Source organism: Prionailurus viverrinus, chromosome B3, assembly GCF_022837055.1.
Source record: "Prionailurus viverrinus isolate Anna chromosome B3, UM_Priviv_1.0, whole genome shotgun sequence".
NCBI lineage: Eukaryota > Metazoa > Chordata > Mammalia > Carnivora > Felidae > Prionailurus > Prionailurus viverrinus.
The window spans coordinates 138,874,852-138,888,561 of NC_062566.1; positions in this window are offsets into that span (position 1 = coordinate 138,874,852).

Here is a 13,710-nt window from a genome sequence, read left to right on the forward strand (position 1 = left end):
TCCGCTCTCTGTCCCGCCGTCCCCGCTGAGCTGTGAGCGAACCCAGGCCCTGGACTGGGTCCCTTGGACAGGGAGATTCGTGGTCTCTCATTCTCTTTTGACTTTTTATCTTTTGTTTTTTTTTTTTTTTTTTTTTTCTTGCCAGGAAAGAGCGGTGTGTGCCTCGAAGTCACCAGAACCTTCCAGGCTTTGGGCTCCTCATCTGTGAGAGGGAAGTGAGTTTCATTCGTTTATCCTGCAGAAATCTTGCTGCGGGCTGTGCCCGGCGGGCGTGCCGCACGTGGCCTGGCAGGCAGACCCAGCAGGGAGCCACGGGAGCTGCCACTGGAGTTGGGCTTCAGAGTGGCTGGCCTCCTCCGCGCCCCCAAACCTGTGGGCGCTGCCCGCTCCCCTTCCGCCAGCACCCCCTCTGTGTTCTCTGGGCCTCAGCAGCCACCGAGGACCTTCAGGAAGGGTGACGTTTCCCTCTTCCCTACATCTGAGACTCGAGTTGGAGCCAACGCTGCCCAGCCTCAGTGTCCCCATCTGTAACCACGGGAGAAGGATGATGGCAGGGCGCTCTGCCTTTCCCATTTTGCCTGTCGTGGGGAAGGGATGGATAGCTCTCCCTTGGACTCGGGTCCCAGCCCCCCTTCCCTCTGTCCTCCAGGCCCTTGATCTTCACTGGTCTCTTTGGGGCTGACTTGTTGTATTTTCTTTTCCCTCAGATCAGCAGGATAAAATAAAAGACAGTCCTGCCAGCTTGGCAGGGGCCTGACCCTGTCCCCGGCAGATGTTCCCGGGGACAGCAGGAGCTGGTGACCCCCACCAGCAGGGGCTGCTGGCAGCTGCCCAGAGGGGACAAGGGCAGGCCTGGGCACATGTGTCCCTGCCGTGGCTTCTCTTTCCTCAGCTGGCCCCTCCCCTCCACTGTCCCCGGGCACTGCAGGGATTCTGGCCTCATTTTCTGATGGGCCCCCTCCATGGGGTTCTCTGGGGAGCCCCCCCGGGCCAGAGTTCAGACTTCTAAAAGGGCTACTCGTCCAATCCCCTGCGCCCCTGGGGTCACTTGCCGCTTCCCTGCGACTCTGGGCCCCTGCCCTGCCTGTTCTTGTCAGTCCTCTCTATACATACCCTTTGCCCTGTCCCTCCTCCCGCCAGCGCCCCCCATCCCATGGCTCCACAGGTCACCTATCCAAATATTTAGTACCCTGGTGAGTTGTGGGCCCACATTCCTCGGTTTGGCTGTTTATGCAGCTGGTGGGCGCTCCTCGGCCTTGGAAAAGCCATACTTGAAGTGTGGGGGGTCACCCAAGGTGGGTAGCATTTCCTTCGAGCGGCCCGGGACCCTCTGGCCTGAGTCCTTCACTTTGTGGGTCTCCTGGTTTCTTCGCCAGCACACCCCTTCTCAGGGACTGCACCCTGTGCAGGCTTGGATCCCTACTGGGAGGAAGAACGAGGCAGAGTGGTGGATGGGAGGGGCTGGCGTTGGCCAGAGGCTGAGGCCTCGATGCAGGGTGGCCATTCTCTGGGGTGCAGCGGGGCACAAAGGAAAGGGGTTTTGTGAGCTAGAAAGCGCTGGGCAGCTATTGGAGAAAGAAGGGAGGGAGAGGGGCCCTACAGGGCCCCCCAGCCTGCCTCTGCATAGCCCCCAGGGGGGCCCGCTCCTCTCTTAAGGTCCCCCCTCTCCCCCAGCACTGGCTGGAGTTGATAGATGCTGTTACATTTGCATCTCACTGAGACCCCCAGTGCTGCAGAGGTCCTGTAGAGGCTCAGATGAGAACAGTGAGTGCCGCCCAGTGCCCAAGTCCAGGGCGTGTCCCATAGCCCTGCAGCAGCTGTCACACTGGATTCCTCCCTGGGATGCACAGGACGGAGGGGTGCAGCAGAGAGATGCCCTGAGCACAGAGTCCGGATGTCTGTCATTCCCATCTGGGAGGCTGCTGGCCCCGTTCTTCGTGCGAAGGGGCTGGGGCCCTGAGGGTGTGGCAGCACATGTCTGTGGTTTGCTCATCAAGACGAAAGAACGTAACAAACTTTTATGGCTAAGTCTACCAATTCTGTGACATTTTGTAAAAGCCCTGCAAGGAAACATCTGGAAAACTCCCTTCCTGCTCCTGACAATTGTTGCAAACAGCACGTTTCAAAATACTCAGAACGTCCGGGCTGCAAAGCCCAGAGCAGACTCCTGGCCTGGCCTGGCCTGACCGGCTAGGGGACGGGGTGGGTGCAGGGCCACCCCCGGCCCACCTGTGCTTGCCCCCTTCCCCAGAGCCCTCTGGGTGCCCGCTTGCCCTCTGCTGTGATCTCAGGGAGAACCTCAGTTTGGGAGGGTGTCCATCTGTCCTTGAGACCAGCCCATTTCTGTCCCAGCAGGGAGAGTGGCTAGGAATGGCCCAAGCAGGGCCCCAAATCCAGACGTAGTCAGGGGTGGGTCTCAGCCTGTGAGGTCAGGGCTGGCGGGGCCGTTGCATGACCATGGGGCTCTAGGAGCGTCCACCCAGCATGGTGGGGGTGGGGTGGATAAGTCACTCAGTGTCTGGCTCTGGGTTGGAGCTAGGCAGGGTTTACGGATGGGCATTAAATCCTTCAAAGGCTGAATAACGATAATAGGAGAGCCATTCATGGATCTTCGGTCACTGGTGTCATGGAATCAAGACTGTAATCAGTTTAGTCCCAGAGGTACAGAGGATGATAGTGTATTACTTAGTATGTAAGTATTTAATGAAATATTTAGTATTTAAGGGCTGCAGTAACTCCCGGAATCTGAAAGCACTGACCCGCTAGGCCAGGCCCAAGACGCCCAGTGCTCCTCGTCCCCCTCCTCACTCTCCTCCACCCTGCTCCAGCCTGAGTTTCTTGTGATGCCAGCTCACCCTTCCCTTCAGCTCTGTCACTGTGGGAGGGTCTCCCCACCTGGAGGTGCTGGGGACCTGCCCCTTGGAACTCCCATGTGTGATTCCATGGCTGGCCACTTCCCGTGGAATTCTGAGTATCCGGAGGGCAGCCGCTGGCTCCTTCCAGCTCCACGTACCCCGTGCTGGCCTTGCCATTCTCAGAGTGCTCCCCAGGGAGTGTCTGCGAGGGACCCATGTGAGTCAGACACGCTCACGCAGGCTGGGTTTGGTCTTGTGACTTGGCCCTCTTGTCTTCGTAGGTCATTCTGCATGGAGCCGTGGAGGCGTGGTTTCCTGAGCACGAGTTTTCCCGAGGACGCTTCTGATGCGGGGAGCCCCTGCTTCACTGGGTGAGTTGTGCTTTTTTTGGTTGCCCTTTAAAAGGCATATGTGCCTGTGACTAAGGGCCACACACGGTCTAGATAATACAAAGACTGTAGGTGATCAAAGATGGCTGGAGCATGTACGCAGGGCCTCAGAGGGCCCCGAATGCATGCACTACCCACCCAGAGCTGCTTCTCTGCGTGGAGGGCAGGCTGGCCGGATGAGCCACATGGAAGTTGCCCATGGCAACCCTAGGGAGAGCGCACGCAAGGAGGCTTGGCCCCAGACAGCTCTCCGTCGTCCCCGGTCCTATCCAAGCAGTAGGGACCGTGCTCACTTCAGAGCTGACTGGGCACCAGAGTCCTTTTTGGCAGCTTGAGTTGGGACTTGAGTTTTACCTTCACCCTCCTGGCAGCAATGAGTCTTTTAAAAATTGTGCGTAGAATTGCATCTTGTTAACTCATTACTGTGACGGAAATTGCAATAAGCAAGGGGAGCCGTGCGAGTTTTTCCCATAAAAGACACTAAGCTAGTAACTAAAATTTATTGTACTGAACGATTCCAAAAACTAGTGTTTTTCTCCTCATTGAAAACGAAATACGTGTTTATTGTAAAAGCTTGTGAAATACTGAAAACAAATAAAATGAAAACTGGGACGCCCCCTCATCCCAGCCGCTCAAAGATGAACATAAGTTGCATAAATGTGTGTGCGCACGCACGTTTTTTGTACACACACGTTATGCATGTATATTTTTAACTGGGCCCCTTATTGTCATCCTAATTTTTTCACCTAACTGTATATCCTGAATATCTTCTCCTGCCATTAAGTAATTTTCTAGCTTGTGATTTTTTAGCGGTTATGGAGTATCCTAAGAACTGCTACCTCAAGCCCCATGTAATAGCTGCTCTCTTGTCAGATGTCTAGATAATTTTAAAAGCCGGATCGTGTAAGTTGGGGTGAGCACCTTTGTTCATCCCACGTACATACCTGATGCATTCCCTGAAGTTCATTCTAAAAGCGGAGCGGTCGTCTCAGAAGGTGCAAGCATTTGATGGCCACATCGCCCTCCGTAAACTTTGTGCCAATTTACGATCTCAGAATTAGTTTAACAAGTGACTTTTTCTATGGGGATTATCAAGGTTTTGATACTGGCCAGTTTGTTACACACGTTATTGTCGATTTTGTTACCTGGGATCACAGCATTGCCCCCGTATCTTTACTGGGTCTTAGTACTTGAATTGCCGGTTCAGGTTCCTTGCATTTTGCCTCTTTCCCTTGGTTTAATTTTTGTTGAAGTCCTGCACATGCTTCATTTAAGAATCAGGTAGTTCTAGAAGCCTGTTGTACAGGTATCAGTGCCCACCCGCCCTCCGGTCTCCCTACTCCACCCCATGTCCTGCTCCACAGAACCAATGGCTGTTGACTCTTTTAACTCATTCTCTTGACATTTACATCCATGTTTCTAAGTAACATTCTTATTTTTCTACTTCTCAGTCTTTTTTTTTTTTTAAGCTTGAGCGTTATCTTGATTTTTCAACCATCGAGCGTATGTCCTTGGCCTCCCCATCCATAAGCATACCTCTGTGCCCCACCCCATTCTCTTAATATATATTTGGTTCATAGTTTTTGGTTTGGTCAGGATTCAGTGTTTACATTATTATAACCACGTAAACATTCTTAGGAGCTGAACAGCAGCATTATGATTATTTACCCCTTCTTCACAACTTTTTGTTTTCTTTGGAATTAATAGTTATCTGGGTTTTGTTTGTTTGCATTTTTTGTTTAGTTTTTAATGAATTTATCATAGATGTATTCTCAGCCTCTCAATACATTCAACCCCATTCAAACAATTTTTAAAATGCGTTTTATCTTTTTGAAGAAATCTCTTCCTGGAGCCTTCTTGTCTCTTCTGTTTTGGATTGGTTGATCTTTGGGATTCCTGTCCTCATCTACCCTCATTCTTTTCCCAGGGATTCCCCTGATCCTATCTTCTTGGTTGGATCTCTGATTTCATAAATCCTGGGTTATCTTTTTTTGTTTACTCTCTGTGTTGCTAGAGTGCACCCTCTAGCAGTTATCTCAGAAAGGGCTCATGGGAGGCATATTTTTGAAGACTTTCCACATCTGAAAAGGAGAATGTCTAGTTCACAATTGACATGGATAGTTTGGCTGGGTATAGAATTCTGGTTGGTCATCTTTCTTCCCCACAGATTTTGAAAGCATAAATAATTGTCTTCTAACTTCTAGTGCTGTTGCTGAGAGGCCTGAAACCTTTGTGATTCCTCATCCCTTGTGTGTGATCTTTTTTTCTCCCTTTCTGGAATGTGCAGGATTTTCCTATTGTGTTCTAGTGTTTTAAATGTCATGTATACACATCTTGATGTGGATCTGTATTCATCCATTTTGCTAGGCCCTTTTGATCTGAAATCTGTTGTAGACAGTTTTTTTTTGAACAATCCTTAGATAATTTCCTTCCATCTGTTTTTCTAGAACTTTTATTTTTTGCATGTTGGATCTCTGACTGGTTCTCTAATATTCCCAAATTTTTTTCTCTGATTTTCAAACTTTAATTTCTTTGTTCTCCAAGAAATTTCTGTCTTTATTTTTAACCTATTTTCATTGCTGCAATCTCTTATTTTCAAGATTTTTTTTATTATACTCTAAATATAAAATTTTGTTTCATGGATGCGATTGCTTTGGTAGTCCTGATAACGTTTGATATCCCTGATAATATTAAGGATATTTTTTCTGAAATTTTCTTTTTCCTACAGTCTCCAAACTTTTTTTCCCATCCAGTTGTATGTGTCTCTGACTTCCATGTTATATGCTTTCTTCAACTCTACAGAACATGTGTAGGTACACACACACACACACACACAAATACACTAATGAGCTGTTTGAAAGCTCTTGGCATTCAAACTGATGATCCAGTTGGGATTTGTAGCTGTGGGCTTTACTGTAGAGTGAGCTAGTTGGTGTTTCTATTGGGTAACCCCATGTTTAGCATTTTAAAACCTTTTTTCTTTTAGACTGCTCAGATGCTCCAAAGGTCTTTTAGTTTCTGGCCTAGAGTCTGTCTGGCTGCCACTGCTCTGAGAGGCTTGAGGAGGAAAATGGCAGAGGCGAGTGGTTCTCAGCATCCGGCTTGTAACATTTTGCTTTCTTCCTCTTTTTAATTTAGAGCTTTTACTCTCAGCTGTGCCTGCCGTTTCTGTATCGGTCACCTCTGCTTTACTTTCTCTGTGCAATACATTTTCAGTCTTTTCTCAAGATCAGGGAAGGCTCTGAAGTCTTGGTGAGGATTTGGGGGGATGTCTTCTTAAACAGACTTTCAGCCAATTCATCCTAGTTAGGCTCAGATTTTCCTGCCACATTGGGGCACCTGGTGCTGTGAATGCCTGAGACTTTTGTGGGTCCCATGGAACACATCAGCCTTTATTTCAGCCTTCCTTACAGTCAGCTTAAGATTCGGTTTTCCCAGTTCCGAATCAGTTTTCACTCTTGTCTTGTCTGTGTCCTCGTGTGCTTACCTCAGAATGAAAACCTCTTCGCCCTCATTTAGTGCAGTTTCAAGGGGGCAGGCAGGTGAACATCTGTATTTAATTCACTATGTTGAACTGAAAGTCATTTACCCATTTTTCCCTGTTGGTGTGTTCCTCTTTGATTTTTTTTTTTTTTTATCTCATAAGACATTTTTCATAAGAACAGTAACTTTTTCTATCACGTATTTTCAGTGTCCCCCCACCTGACTTTTTCATTTGCCACCCCATTTTACTCAGGGGGCTTTTCATTTTTTAATGTCAAACATTTTTAAAAATGTTCTAAAAAATGTTCTAAAAAACCTATCTCTAATTTCTCCTCATACTTTGTTTTTCCATAGAAAAACCTTTCCCACCCTGAGCTTATCTGGGCATTTTTATTTTTTTCTAGTTCTTTTATGATTTCATCTTTTATAGTTGAATCTTTAATCATTTGTTTATTGTGAGAGATAAACTATATGTTCTTTTTCCACGTGTACCACCTGCCAGATACTTTCATAGTTTTTGTTTCTTGCTGTGGCTTTCTATGATTCAATGAATCTGTTTATTCTTATACTAGTATTGCTTTGTTTGAATACACTATTGTTGTAATATGTGTTATTATTTGTTAGTAATAGTCTTTCATCCTCATATTGCAATATTTTCTTCACTGGTCTCATTTGTTTATTTTTCTGGATGAATTTTGGTGATGTCAGGAAGTTAAAGACATAGATTTTTCTGTGGAATTTTATTAAATTGAAAATTAAAGACAACTGATATTTTTTGATACTTGGCTTTGTATAATCTTTCACCGTAATATATATATAATATATATTATATATGTATATTTTATATATATATTCACAATTTGTCAAATTTGACAAATTCACAATTCATCATTAAGTTCATTTTAAGAAAGTAAATATTGCTTACATATTTCTATTGTGAACTTGTTCCTTTCTATTTTCTAAACTGGTTACTACTAGCATGTAGGAAAGAGATTGCATATTTATTGTTATTGGCTGTCTACTTGAATTCTTTCATTTTTTTCCTACAAGTTTTTATTTGAATGTTTTGGAACTTCTAGGTAACAAGCCCTGCATTTCTATAGAATATATATTTTGCCTTTTTTTTTTTTTCAGTATTTCCTCTCTTCTATTTCTCTTGATTGTCTGATAGCATTGGCTAGATCTTCCAAAACATTAAATTGTGGAAAATAGACATCTTTATCTTGTTTCTGGTTCACTGTCAAGTATGATAACAAATAATTTTTTGAGGTATATGTTTTTTTATAATGTTAATGAGATATTTATTTTTAGTTCATATGACCTTAAAATCAGGAATGGGTTTAGAAAAATGATTTTTTGATTAATATATAGAGATGTTTGTGTTGTTTTGTCTGTTGACTTGTTGATGAAATGAATTATAATAATGTTTCATAACTTTGAAACATTTTTTTGGATCAAATTCTACCTTGTTATAGAGTATTGTTCTTTTAATTTACCACGTGATTGTTTTGCTAGGATTTCACTTAGGCCTTTTCAAATTTATTTTTTGTTGGTTTTGGTATCCAAGTTATGTTGGCTTTGTAAACTGAATTAGGGAACATTTCATCTTTTTTCTGTATTCTGTACCATATATGCATCATTTGAATGATCTATTCCATGAACGCTTGAAAGAACTCACCCATGTAACTCTCCTGGGATAATTCTTTGGCAACTTTTCATATTTCTTCTGTATTCATTGGATTCTTATGATTTTTTTGCATCTGTAGAATATTTGCTTCTTTTTCTGATGTAGCTCAGCATTTAAATGTGGAAGTACTGGAATCGGACAACTTGGGTTCAAACTCTTACTCTGTCATTTCCCTCGTGACCTTGGGAAAACTATGTCTCCTTCCTAATTCTTGGTTTCCTCAGTTGTTAAATAATTAAAATGAGAGCCTGTAGCTGAGAGTGCCACTGTGAGGATTAAAGAGATAAAGTAACTTGCACCTTGTCTGGCACATAGCGAGTGCTCAATGATTTTTCAAGACCTATTATTAATCCTGGAAAATAAGAGATTTTTTTTGAGATTTAAAAGCTTCTTAGCATAGAGTCCATAAATAGTATTTTTATAACATTCCAATCTGTTTCTATGATTATATCACTTTTGTCATTCTGAATTTTGGGTATGTGTACTTTATCTCTTTTTTATTAGATGATCTTGAAGAGTGTCTGCTTTAGAAGTTTTTCAAAGAATCTGTTTTTGGAAAAATTTATCAATTAAACTGTGTGTGTGTGTGTGTGTGTGTGTGTGCTCAAATTCAATAATATCTGCCTTTATCTTTATTGATTCTTTCCTTCTGCTTTTCCTGAAGTTTGTTTTGTGGATCTGTCCAAATATTCCTTATGTTATTCTTCTTAAATAATGAAAACATTTCATGGTATGAATTTGCCTCTGCTTGTGACTTTGACTGCACAAGTTTTAATATGTAGTTTTGAAAACATTTAAAAAATATTTGTAAATATGCTTTTCATTTCTTCTTGTTCTTAGGAGAAATAATTATCTGAATTAAATGTGCAAAGTAGAGCTTGTTTTAAAATCAATTTCTAATTGATTTGGCTTGTGTGTTGTTGCTTATGCTGTTTTACTCAATTGTGGTTATATTTCATTGTGGTTTGGAGAATACGGATATGTAGATTCTACTTTGGAGAACTTATGGATGTGTTCTTTGTGCCTTATATAATCAATTCTGTAAACATTTCATGGACCTTCAAAAGTAAGGTGTACATCTGGTTTATAGGATATCGATTCTGATGTAAAGACATTTAGTTTTACTAGGTTTTCTGTTGATTCTTTTGGATTTTCTTAGTAAAGAAAGAAGTAATCGGTAAACATAACTTAATCTCATTCCAATACTTTGTAACATTTATCTATTTGCTTTATTACGTTGGCCAGAGCTTTGGGGACAGTGTAACTTAATATTACTGAAGTAAGCACCTTTTATTTCTTATTTCCTGTTAAAGATGATGTTGCTTGCCTCTGAATTTGGGGTATGTTTATCATTTACTTTTTTGCCCAATTGATGTCTTTATAACTGAGAGGGCGCTGGAAACTATCTCTATCTGGTTCCCTCATTTCCCTGGGATGCTGTTTTATTCCTAATGTAAATGTCTGTGAATGTTCTATCATTGCTGTGGATTGTACCTTCCACCTCTGAGAGGTGGCTTTTATCGACCTATTTAATGATTTCACTCTTGAGTACTGGACATTGCAGAGGCACCTCTGCTTTATTTTCATTTGTGTTCCGGAGTTAGGCAGCCCTACTCTCCCACGTGAGTGTTTCTAGAAGTCTGTATTCAAGGCAAAGTGTTTGGAAGTTGAACCAGAGACTGTCATGTTCCCAAGTATTCTGCTCCTCAAGAGCTCAATATTCTGATGTTTCCAGGCAATTTCTAGCATTCCACGGATGTTCTTTAATTTTGCTCTTTTCAAACACATAGTTGACTGCCTTAAATTCAATTCCTGGGGCTAGAGATGGGCCCCATTGGGTCTGCCTGATGATTTCCATCTTTGTCTTAATTTCTTAAGTATATATGGGATCTATGCTCTTACAACGGGTATCAGCAACTTTATTTTTCCATTTTTCATTTATTTTTACAAAGAAAAAAGAGCGAAGTGTCATTAAATACTGCTTCTCCAATGCAGCCACACCCTTTATTCAGACCAAATATTACCCAGAAGCCCAATAAGTAAAATGGATCGAATCAATGCTGCCCTATTTGGAGCTGGGGGGGTGACCTCGAGCCATGGGTATCATTGCAACAGAGGCATGGGGGGACCCCAAGGGCACCTCAGAATACCCCGTGAAAGCCTCTGCAATGCGATAATTTAGGCAATTGCACAGATCGAACAACTTTCTGTATACGCAAAGGTGGGGGTGCCGTTGATTGATGGCAGTCAGCTGTTGTATGAATTTTGTGCGTTTCGAGATGTCAGTGCATGATGGTGTGGGCTTCCTGAAAACCAAATGCATGATCGTAGAGGCCTTCCTGTTTCTCTGTGCCCATTCCTTGGATTTGAACTTTTTTGAGTTAATTATTTCAAGTGTGTCTCAAGTAGACGACAGGTACTTTGGATTTGAGGCTTTGCCTTGACTCGAGAAACCTTTTTAAGGTGTGTGTAACCCACTGACATTTTAATTTTTTGATTGTCTTGTTTGGACTTAAAATAATTGCACTAATGCTTGTCTCCTATGTCTCGTGCTTGCTTTCCTGGTATCTTTTACTGTAGAGATAGCAGTTTTCACTTTAAAAATGTTCTCTGGTGGTTCCTAGAGCACACAAGCAGTTTCCAAGTGTGTTAGTGTTTACATTTCAGGGTTGTTGTTGTTTTTTTAAACCATACTTACACCTGTATTTGTCCACGGTAAAAAAAAAAAAAGAAATAGCCTTCTCCGACTTTGTGTAATTATTAAGGTGAGTGTGTATCTGGGTTTTTTTCCCCCACTCCTCCTGTTCATATGCTTCCGATGATGAGGTCTGAGGGGTCTCATCACTGTCTCCTGTTTGCCTCCCCACCCTGTGTGCCCCAGTCTTTGGGAGGAGAGAGTCGCCTCTCTTTGTTTTCTCTGGGCCTGGCCCCTTCTGCAGGAGTTGAAGCTCCTTGCTGTTCCCGGGCTATGGATTGTGTCAGCCTGAAACCCTAGCACTTTGCGCACTGCCGTGATCTACTGTCAACACGTGGGTCAAGTGACCGTCTCTTCCCCCCTGAGCTGGTGAGCTCTGGAGAGGCGGGACCACTGAGTCAGGGCAGCCTTGGCCTCCACACGGGGCGATGCCATGGGTGTGCTCATGGCCGAGTGTCTGCAAGGATGTGTGGGCCATTGGTGCGTGGGAGAGCAGCTGAGGAGCAGACAAGCGCATGAGTGAACCTTTGAGGGGGATCAAGGAAGGCACACACGGGCGACAATTGAGAGGAGGGCCCAGCCAATGGACAGGTGGCGAGTGGGGCGTTGACTGGGGTCTGGGAGAGTGAGAGGGGCCTCCAGCCGCCGGCCATCTTGTTGGGGAACTGGGTGGGGAGGGTGGGCATGTCTGCTTCTCTAGAGCCCCAGGAGGGCAAGGATGCTTTCAGAGTTCATCCCTGCCGTTTGGAGCTGTTCATCCCTTCATTCTTCGCTATTCTTACTATTCGTTCTACAGAATGTCTGGTTCTGGTCACTGGGGATTCAAAGCAGAGGCCAGTGTGACCCCTTCCTGCCCAGAGGAGTTCCCATTCCAAGAGGAGACATGAGTGGCGTCCTCTCCAATCATGGACACTGAGAAAATAAAAGCCATCCAAAGGAACTCCCCACAGCGTCCCCCCATTAGCCTTGCCCCATTGCTTCTCTTTACCTGATGACCGGTGGAGGAAGCCACCTGCTGCTGGCCCATGGCACGCCGCCACCTGAGCACGGGCTCCACCCCGCCTCCCCCGTCTCCTCTGGAGCCTTCCACTGTCATGGCCGGCCTCTCCCCTCTCCCGGGCCCTTCCCTTTGGGTCTTAGCATGCTGTAGTGCCTTCAGTCTTTAAAAAATCCCAGGAAGCTGCCTCCTCCCTCTACGTGCTACCCTCTTGGTGCTTTCTCTGTATCTCACTTTCAGCTGGCTTCCGCCTCTACTGCTCCACGGGGAGAGCTTTCATGAGGCTCACCAGGGGCCTCCAGCTGATGGCTCAGACTTCTCGCTGGCGCTTCAGACGTGGCGCCCTTCTCGCCTACTTTCCATGCCAGACCTCTGCACGGGTTCTTTCTGACCTTTTCTTACGGCTCACTATTCCTCACCTGCATTCAGGGCATCACCGAATCTCTCGCGTCCTTCTTCCTGACTGTTCTCAAGCGTGCCCCCCTCCCCACATCCGTGACCCCCTACCCTGCCCAGGGTGCAGCTCTCGATTTTGAACTCCTGTACTCTCCCCCTCTCCCGCTCTTGCCCCTAGAAGCACTGTCTCTTCATATCAGCAAGAGGTATCGTAGAAAAAGCATGAAGCTCCCATCTTTTATCAGCTAATAATGGCTTTCCTGTGCCTGAGTATAAAATCTGTAACCTTTAACCTTCGTTATAAGCCTCTGAACGATCCAGCCTCCGCCTAGCTCCCTCAGCCTTATTTCTGGCACGTTTCTGGCTCTCTGCGCCCCATTCGCAGGCCTGCTCGTTTGGTTACCACGCTCCATCCAGACCATGCTTCCCCTGTCTGGTCCGTGCTCCACCTGGACCCTTCTCCACCCAGTCCTCCGCCCTCCACCCTGCATTTCCACTCCTGTCCCCTCTCTTCCTGTTTTCTTTTCCCGTCCTTCATCTTTTGCTTTAAACGGCTTCTGAGGAGCTCCCCCCGCCCCCACCCCGCCTCGGTTGGATCTTCTTCCTAAACGTTCCCAGCTCCTTCCCAACACTTTGGCCTCTTTTAATGTTGGAGTTAATGTCCTGCGATAATTATATCAATGCGGGTCTCCCCTGCTAAGCTAGAGGCTGCCGGGGGGGGGGGGGGGGAGGGAAGAGACGATGTTTCATATTCACAGTTCCAGCACCTCAGGAGCGTTTAAAAAACATGAACTTACTTCTCTGCCTGCTCACATGGAAGATGGGCTGGTGCTGGAAGAGAGACACAGGCGGGGTGCTGCGGAGGGTCGGGGCACGCCTAGGGCTGAGTTGGCCGAGGTGGGGTCAGGACTCGGGGAGCAGGAAAAGGGTGGGGGTCTAGGCGGAAGCCTTGAGCGCCATTCTAAGGGCTTTGGTCTTCAGCAACGGGGTTGTGAGCAGGGGGCTGACATGCTCTGCACCGGGTTTCAAGACTTGGTGGGTTAGCTGTGTCCCCCCCACCCTGCCGCCCGGGAGCCTGCTCTTGCCCCGTCTTTGGAGACCAACCGGTGTCCTGGCTGTGTGTTCCATTTCTGCAGGGGAGGGGGGGATTGACAGTTGGACCTCGAGAGGGGATGGAGAGACTCAAGGGAAGCCTCTTGGAGGAGGTG